Here is an 8,668-nt window from a genome sequence, read left to right on the forward strand (position 1 = left end):
AATAGGATTAAAGATTGGTGCTTGACTGGAATTACGTGCTAGTGTCATTGGTTATTGTTAAAAGGCAATAAGGTGTGTAATTGCAATTATTTCCTCTGAATAGGAAAAACTCTCTACATCGAACCATGGATGCTGGTGGTTGAATTAAGCCCGATCCTGACTCCACTTTGCAGCGGTATGCGATGCTGCGATGCTTTTCAAACATCTCAGCATCCCGCGATGAAATTAAAATGTACAGGCGGAGTCAGTATCGGGCTTTAGGAATAAAAACCCAATCGAACTGATGCGCTTGGGAATTCAACAATATAAATAATGGTAGCTCTATTATAATACACATTAATGATAAAATTCCAAAATATAATACGTTTTCTGTCTTTGCTTGTCACGTGGTAGCGATTATATTTTTAAATAAGTTTCAAATGAATAACAACAAGACAAGTGGCCGAGTGGTCTAAGGCGCTAGGCTCATCAGTACTAAGCGTTGCGCCGTGAGTTCGAACCCGCCTCTGCCAAACTTTAAAAGAAGTAAATTAAAATTTGACTTTTTTTAATTTCATATTTGGGAAATGTGACTGGGCGAATTTATGTATGGTGTGGTGTGGAGTGGAGTCTTGATTGGGCGTTTTATCGGCAGTCAGCGAGTAATGTATAAGGAACATACCAAATGATTGATGAAACTCTAGGAATAGATTAGTACCGGAAAGTGGGGATAGGATTGAAATGTTGATTTAAGATTACATTAACATTGCTATATTGTGGCCCACTTTAAGTTTTGTTATAAACAGGGAGCTTGGGGGGTCAAAATAACACTGATTTCTGAGCAAGTAATTTAACCAACATAACTTCTCCTTCCAGTTTGGTTTATAGGACTTCATCAATGTTTTGGTTTATTCCCTAAGGCCAAAAAAGGTTGTATGGTCGTTCACCTACTAACCCAGTGACCCTACATAGTCTGATTATCTGGGAAAGCTGTTACTGTACAATAGTAAAAAAATACCAACCCTAATTCTGGAAATACTAGAAGAAAAAAGCGTTTTCTTTCAGACATTTTGACATCCTGAAAAGATTTTTAAACAGTTTCTATCTAAACTGTATTAAAACATGAATAAGTGGTGCAGTAATGAAGTATCCCAATTCACACATATTTAGGCTTTATTAAAAGCTAATCAGGCCATTAAATGTTTTGGCTATGACCTTTAACAAATATATATATATTATATATATCGTCACTGGGTGGGAAAAACCTCATATTATGTACTTCTGGCCCTTGAACATGGATAAAGCTTTGTAGATGTAGATTTTATTTTTAAGAGGTTGCTTCATCCATGTTCAAGGGCCAATAGTACATGCAAGAAATACCTCATATTTACATATGGCCCTTGAAAATGGATGAAGCCTTATAGGTGTAGACTTTATATTGAATAGTTTTCTTCACCCATGTTCAGGGCAAAAAGTACATATGAGGCTTTTCCCGCCCAGTGACAATATTTAAAAAACGAAGGACACTGTTTTCCACACAGTGGTTGAGGACTATCAAACAACTTTTTTTGACCTAAGATGTACAAGCTTAATTATAAAGAAATTGTCATGCACTTCAGTGTTATCAGTTCATATGGCAAAGTTTATTCATTTCATTCCATTTCTGTCAGAATAGTTAATTGTGCAGTTCTGGCAAACTTTTGACACTATCATGTCTACAAATTGTTATGATACTCATCTTATTATACACTATGTAAGATGAAATGATGATATAATAAACATGTATAGAAACTTATTTATCCCTTACAAGTTTCAATTATTTATTACAAGATGAGACAATTTAAGCAAATTGAGTCTCTCTCATCCAAAAGAAAGCAAGCCCTCTGAAAATCCATTCATATATTTATTTTCACCTAATATTCTTGCCCATATAACATATAATATTTGGCTATTCCAGTTGAAATCCATACACCCCGTATGGAAGATATGATCTTAATCTCCCACACAGGGAGTGTGAATTTCAAGTGGAGTCACCCATTCAGGTAACAGCATTTGAAATTCACACCCTCTGTGTGAAAGATTAATGTCATATCTTCCATAGGGGTGTATGGATTTCAACTGGAAGACCCCATTCTGAATTGGTGACTCCATTTGAAATCTACACACCCTGTGGAGAAGATTATAGTTTTATCTTCCACAGGAGATGTATGGATTTCAACTGGAATAACCCATTCCATTGAATGTTAGATACAAAATCAATTTTTATTGACTAATGACTCATTGGTTGAATGCATCATAAATGATAACAAATAATATTATAAATGCAATAATGAAGAAGGAGGCAGCCTATATGCTTCACCCTAGCAGGGTGTACGAAAATGCGAGACACAAATTAATACTAGTATATGCGAGGATTAGAAATAAACGATGCAAGCCTGAGAAATTGTAATTTAAATGGTGCATTTGGGGCTCAATCAAACTGATATTATGAAAATATTGAGAGAAAAAAATCAGGACTCAGCAGGGATTGAACCCCGGTCGCTGGATTACCTGTCCAGAGTCTTACCACTGTACTACCCTCCTTCATTATGTAATATATAATTAGCCGCTGAGACACTATGAGAAGAGTTATCATGGGGACTTAAGTTGAGATTGCCTGAGTACTGACTGTGAACTCGGGTAGTACAGTGGTAAGACTCTAGACCGGTAATCCAACGACCAGGGTTCAATCCCCTCTGAGTCCTGATTTTTTCTCTCTCAATATTTTCATATGTCAGTTTGCTCGAGCCCCAAACACACCATATTATAAATTCAATTCGATTTGCCACAAAGTTGTTATTTGCTTATTGAAAACAGATTTGCTCTTTACAAATATCATGAAAGAAAAGTGTGTAAAAGTGTTTTACTTCCTAAGACCAAAACTTGTTTTCATTTCTTCAACAACAGCAAATACTTAATGTCATTTCATAACTCTTAAATTTTCAACCTATATATTTTTGACTGTCAAAAGTAAAAAGTTTAAAACCACACCAACTGATGCCCAACATTATGGTCCTTTTTCAAATATCGATCAAATTTGAATAGATTTTGATATAAGTTTAATTCAAAATTTAGCTAGAAAATCTGTTAGGGATTAACAACATAAAATGACCTTTCTTTCATGATACATACTAATATTATGTCCGAGCCGTACATTCAAAATAATACCAAGCATGTAATGTTTAAAATTTCAGCATTGATAAGTCAATTTACATAAATTGGGCTTTCCCGGTTGAAATCCATACATCCCATATGGAAGATAATTAGATTTTAATCTTCTAAACAGGGGGTGTAGATTTCAAATGGAGTCACCCATTCAGGTAACCCCATTTAAAATACACACTCCCTGTGTGGAAAATTAGGTCATGTCTTCAATAGGGGGTGTAGGGATTTCAACTGAACTAACCCAGTACCCTTTGTAGACACCTTGATGCTTGGATTGCATGATACAACACATTCACTGATGTTAGACCTTGTTCATGAATAATTTCTTTTTCACATTGCAATAATAATAATAATTTAACATTTTTTATAGTTACAGTATAATACAATCCAAAACTTAATAACTGTTCAATCATTGTCAGTCCAAATTATAAAGACATACACTTTTTGAACTCGCTGGTAAGTTCAAATTTTTGCTCACCGATATTTCTTTTAAAACCTCTCAAACATTGCAGCGCTTTCTCAATAGGTGCCTCTTGACTTTGCCTAGTTACTCTTGCTGTAGTTGATGATAAAGTTGTGAGGCTTTCAGTTGTAGTGAGACGCAAATTTTGTACGATTTGTTCAAGATATAATAGTTCCTGCTCAACATTATTTAGAGTTATTGCATGAGCTGTGGTTGATGAGGAGTCTGTAGGCTGAGTAGTTGCTGGACCTTCAGATGTCACTTGGATTGATGGAGTGCTTGGACTTGGAGAATGCCAGGTGGTTTTAGGAACTGAAGGTGTTGCATGATTTGTGGTAGTCCCAGTTGTGGTAGACTCTGACGTTGAAGTTGGTTGAGATGTTGAGACTGATGGAGATGTTGAGGCCGATTTAGATGTTGAAGTGGATGATACCGAAGTTGAAGATGGGAGCGCAGTCTTTGCTTTTGTTGTGACTTCATTTGATACGCGTGTAGTGAGAGACAATGAACTAGTTGTTATCATGTCCAACTTTCCTTCATTTTTCGAGTTCTCTATGTATTTCTGAAACCACTTGATGAGCGTTTCCAGCTTTTTAGCAAAGTCTTTCTTATCCAAGGGAGTTGTTATCACTGACTCTTGAGGAATGGTGTTTGAAGTTGATGATGAAGTGATGGTTGGTGTGTTCTCTGAAGACATGGTAGAAGTCTTTTCAAGAAGAGTTGTAGAGGGACTGTAAGTTGTAGCCAACTTCGGAGTGAAAGTCTTTGAAGTTGACGATGCAGTAATGCTTGTTGTCGGTGTGTTTTCTGTAGTCATCTGCGTAGATGCACTTGGCGATGAAGTAATGGTTGTAGCTGGTTTTTCTGTAGATGTCTTTGTGGATGCACTTGGCGATGAAGTAATGGTTGTAGTTGGTGTGTTCTCTGTAGATGTCTTCGTGGATGCACTTGGCAATGAAGTAGTGGTTATTGCTGGTGTGTTCTCTGTAGATGTCTTTGTAGTTGCGCTCGACGATGAAGTGATTATCGTAGTCTGTGCGTTCTCTGTAGTCATCTGTGTAGATGTAGATTGTTCGGTGTTCCCCAAGGCAGGGTTCTTGGTTCTGTTGATGATTGACAGAAGGCGGAGAATAGAGCCAAGTTGTAATCTTTCAGGTGCACACAAGTCCATTATAAATTGTACATCTTTCATGAGATTGTCATGTGACTTGAGTAGATAGTCGGCATTGACGTCACTAACCAGTTTTGCACATACGCGATCATAAAAATCTTCGGTGTCGTCGGTAGATGGCGGGGTTGACTCCGCATTCTCGTTCTGTTGTAATGGGTATGCATTACTTGCCTGCAAAGAGAAAAAGAAGTGAAATTCAGTTACACTATCGATTCGGAGATAAAATATAAATTTGTGTTTGTTGAGAAAAAAAAATTCAAGCAAAAAATAAATGACAAAGTTTTTCAAAAGATTTTCTCTTTAATCTCTTACATTTTGTTTTACAAACAATATTAGATTAAATTCTATGAAAAACAATTTATAATTTCCTAAAAATAATATCAACATACGACTGCACTAATTTGACAAACATGTTTGTGATTTGAGCATTTGATTTGAGAAACAAGTTTCGCATTTTGGCAATCAAAGTCAAATATATTGACTGTATTTAACTTTTTTTCTCATCTCTGAGAATATTTATGATTGAGTTGTTTATTATATGAACTTGTTTACAACTTTTTTTTAAATTTAGAATTGGTCATATGAGATACCATGTTAACAATATTAAAGTTGATCAAAATGCAGTGGCGTAAATTTCTTTTTGACATGGGGGGTATAGAATAACACCAAATTGGTAGGAATCGTACATAATGGATTTATGATATATTAATTGGCAAAACTGACAAGGGAACGCCACACGAACATGTCCTCGAAAGATTTCTAGTGCCAAAATTGGGATAGAAATGACCAAAATTGCACAGAGTTAAAGTTCCATCAATTTGATAGTAAATTTATGCATTTTTGCAACTTTGTATAAAGTTGGTGCAAGTTTATGTAACTGTGTAAAAAATGTTAACATATCTTTGAACAAATCAAGATAGTTTTTCTTTTGTTAAAACCAATTTGAAGAAAACACTACAATGCAACACGTAACACTACAATGTCTGGGGTGGGTCGTAGTGACATATTTCCTTCTGATATGGGCATTTGAGAAAACATTGGAGTAGGCCTACCATGCAGGGAGTTTATTTTTAGTATCTATGGAGAAAGCTAGAAGCCCGGGGAGGAGACAAATGAAAGATGTTCCCCCTCCCCAAGACATTTTCCCTCCCCAAGACATTTCCCCCAAGATATCCAAAAATGGAAATGGGAATGCAGACAATGCAAATCTGATAAATAAACAGTTCGGTCTTCGTGGCCGATACATCTCGGTGTCACTTGAAATCTACAGAAGTATTATAGGCTAGCACAATATTTATAATAAAAATGAAATTTTTTTTCATTTACATGCGCTTTAAGCATGCATGAGTGGTGAAAACTCACAGAAAAAAATCTCAAAAATAAGTAAAAGCTAGTAAACAGCTAATTTGAATAAGTGTGACAAAAATCCACTTTCTCCACGGGTAGCTATTTATTTACAATTCCTCCCAAAACACAATTAGGGGCCTACTCACATTTAATTAATTAATTTACCTTCGTGTCATATACAGGGTGTCCCATAAAAAAGCGGGCTCCAACGAATGTGGCGATTTTTTTAAATGTGTTTTCAACCATCAATCAGTGTTTACATATTTGAAAGTCACATGTTTTACCTATAATGTGCAGAAATCAGAGCCACTGTTTTGTAAAAATGGTTGCAGGATGAATTTTACAACTTGAAGTCGCACTGGTTGGTTGAACACGCGCAATGCTCACTCAATGGAGAACCTTTGAAAATGTATGTACTTTTCCAAGAACACCAAAATGACATTAAAAATTTGGTAGGTTTTACGGTTCTTGAGTTATAGGTTATAAATGTAAAAAAACGCAAGTTATCTATATTATGACCAATAACTAAAGAACTAACCAACAGACCTATCAAATGTTTGTTATTTTTGAAATTCTTTAGAAAATTTCCTATCTAATGCATATATCAATCTTTACAAAATATCGCTTACTACGCTAATTGCCTAAGTTATTTTTTGTAATTTTGAGAACAAAGTACAAAAAAGGTTCACGCATGCATCAGTTACGTAATCACCCTAATTGTTTCGGATTATTCTCTTTCATTTGTATCATTATCATTTGTTCTTGTGCAAAGATTGTTGAATAAATATGTTTAAATGCATGTTTGAACCATATTTTGTACTTTGTTCTCAAATTTACAAAAAATGACGTAGGCAAATTTGAGGTCATCATCTTAAAAAACAAAAACAAAACCTGTTTTATTAAATGAACTCTGGGTTTCTGCGAATTGCATCTAAAAGATGAGGCTTTCGCATAATTATGTAAACACTGAATGATGGTTGAAAACACGTTTTAAAATATCACCGCATTTGTGCGGAACCGCTTTTAATGGGACCTGAGACTAGTAGGCCTATACTAGTCTCAGAATGGGACACCATGAAATAGTTAAAGTTCTCGCTAAGAAATGCTTTTTAAAAGGAACGTAGTGACCTATAATACGAGTAGTTTTGATGTAAAATAAACTTAAAATATCATACAATTTACATAGCGTTAACCGAAGACAAAATGGATTTTTGTAATTTGAATTCAAATGAATATGTAATAAACCTATCATAACAATTTCTTTAATTTGTTCACCAGTTTGGTCAAGAATTAACTTGCTGTGTAAAGTGGTTTCAGTTTTTTGAACCACCCTGTAATAATTATCCTTTTTTTTTTTTGAAGCGCATTACATAAAAATGACCACGAAGTGAAACAAGAAAATGCGTAAAATAGACTAGGCCTATATAAAATTAATAGCCCAAATTTTTTTAAGTACAAGAAGTGAAACAATATCCGAATAATATCTGAAAACGGCAAAAGGTTGCATAAAACAACAACATAATTAATTGCAGGAAAATGCCACCAAACCAACTTGAGGAACTGACAAATCAAAAACTGCAAATACAGCGAATTAAAAAAATACCGATTAACTTTTATCAAAAGAAAATAATAACATATTAATTCTACTCACCACAGATACGTATCCTATAACAAAAATGTAGAAACAAAGCTTTTCCATCATTCTCTTCAAAAGATCAGAGATAGTGTTGACAAAGTTGTTGATAAAGTTGGTAAAAGCAACTAAAGACTGCTGAAAATTTATTTTAATGTTTTCACGGTAACGACAAGAGCGTCCAGTATCAGTGTGTGTCACGAGAAGGGTCCAACATTAAAGTGATAAACTATTTGAAAAATGGAAGCTATTTATTCGATAAAATATGTTGAATGTATTTTGATTGGCACATGTTTTATTGGTGACATTGATATTCTGTTTTATTACTTCATTAATAACACTATATTGACTTATAGACGTGCAGCGTTTAGGCACTAAGTGTCACTCAAACCGGCCACTCAAAACAGCACGTTCCGGAGACCCAATATTTAAAAAATCAATAGGCCTACATGAGTGGCGAATTTATACGCGTCAATTGCGTGAGGAACATCTCTAGTAGGTAAAAATCATTAACTTTGATTTTCTTAAATCCTATCTAATGATCTGGTTGTCAAATTTCAAATGATTATGTTTCAGTCTTCAGTCGGTACTCCAAAATAGCAGCTTTGAAGGCTAAACTAGGAGGTAACTTGCCGATGACCTCTCGGCCGGTGCAGTGTCAACTTAAGGTGCAGAATAAAGAAACTCAGGAGACGGGTGCCATCAAACAGGTGTATAATACAGGAAAACGTGCTGGTGCGGATGCTGTGCTGCTATTTAGAGACTTCTGAGGCTGGGTGGTGGACGCATCTCCCTAAGAACTGGGAGTGCTGCCGACCGGAACGTCTGGATGGATGGAGCATTGACTGCAACTGAAGGGAGTCAGTAGTAA

The sequence above is a fragment of the Amphiura filiformis genome, chromosome 17 (genome assembly GCF_039555335.1).
Source record: "Amphiura filiformis chromosome 17, Afil_fr2py, whole genome shotgun sequence".
Taxonomy (NCBI): Eukaryota; Metazoa; Echinodermata; class Ophiuroidea; order Amphilepidida; family Amphiuridae; genus Amphiura; species Amphiura filiformis.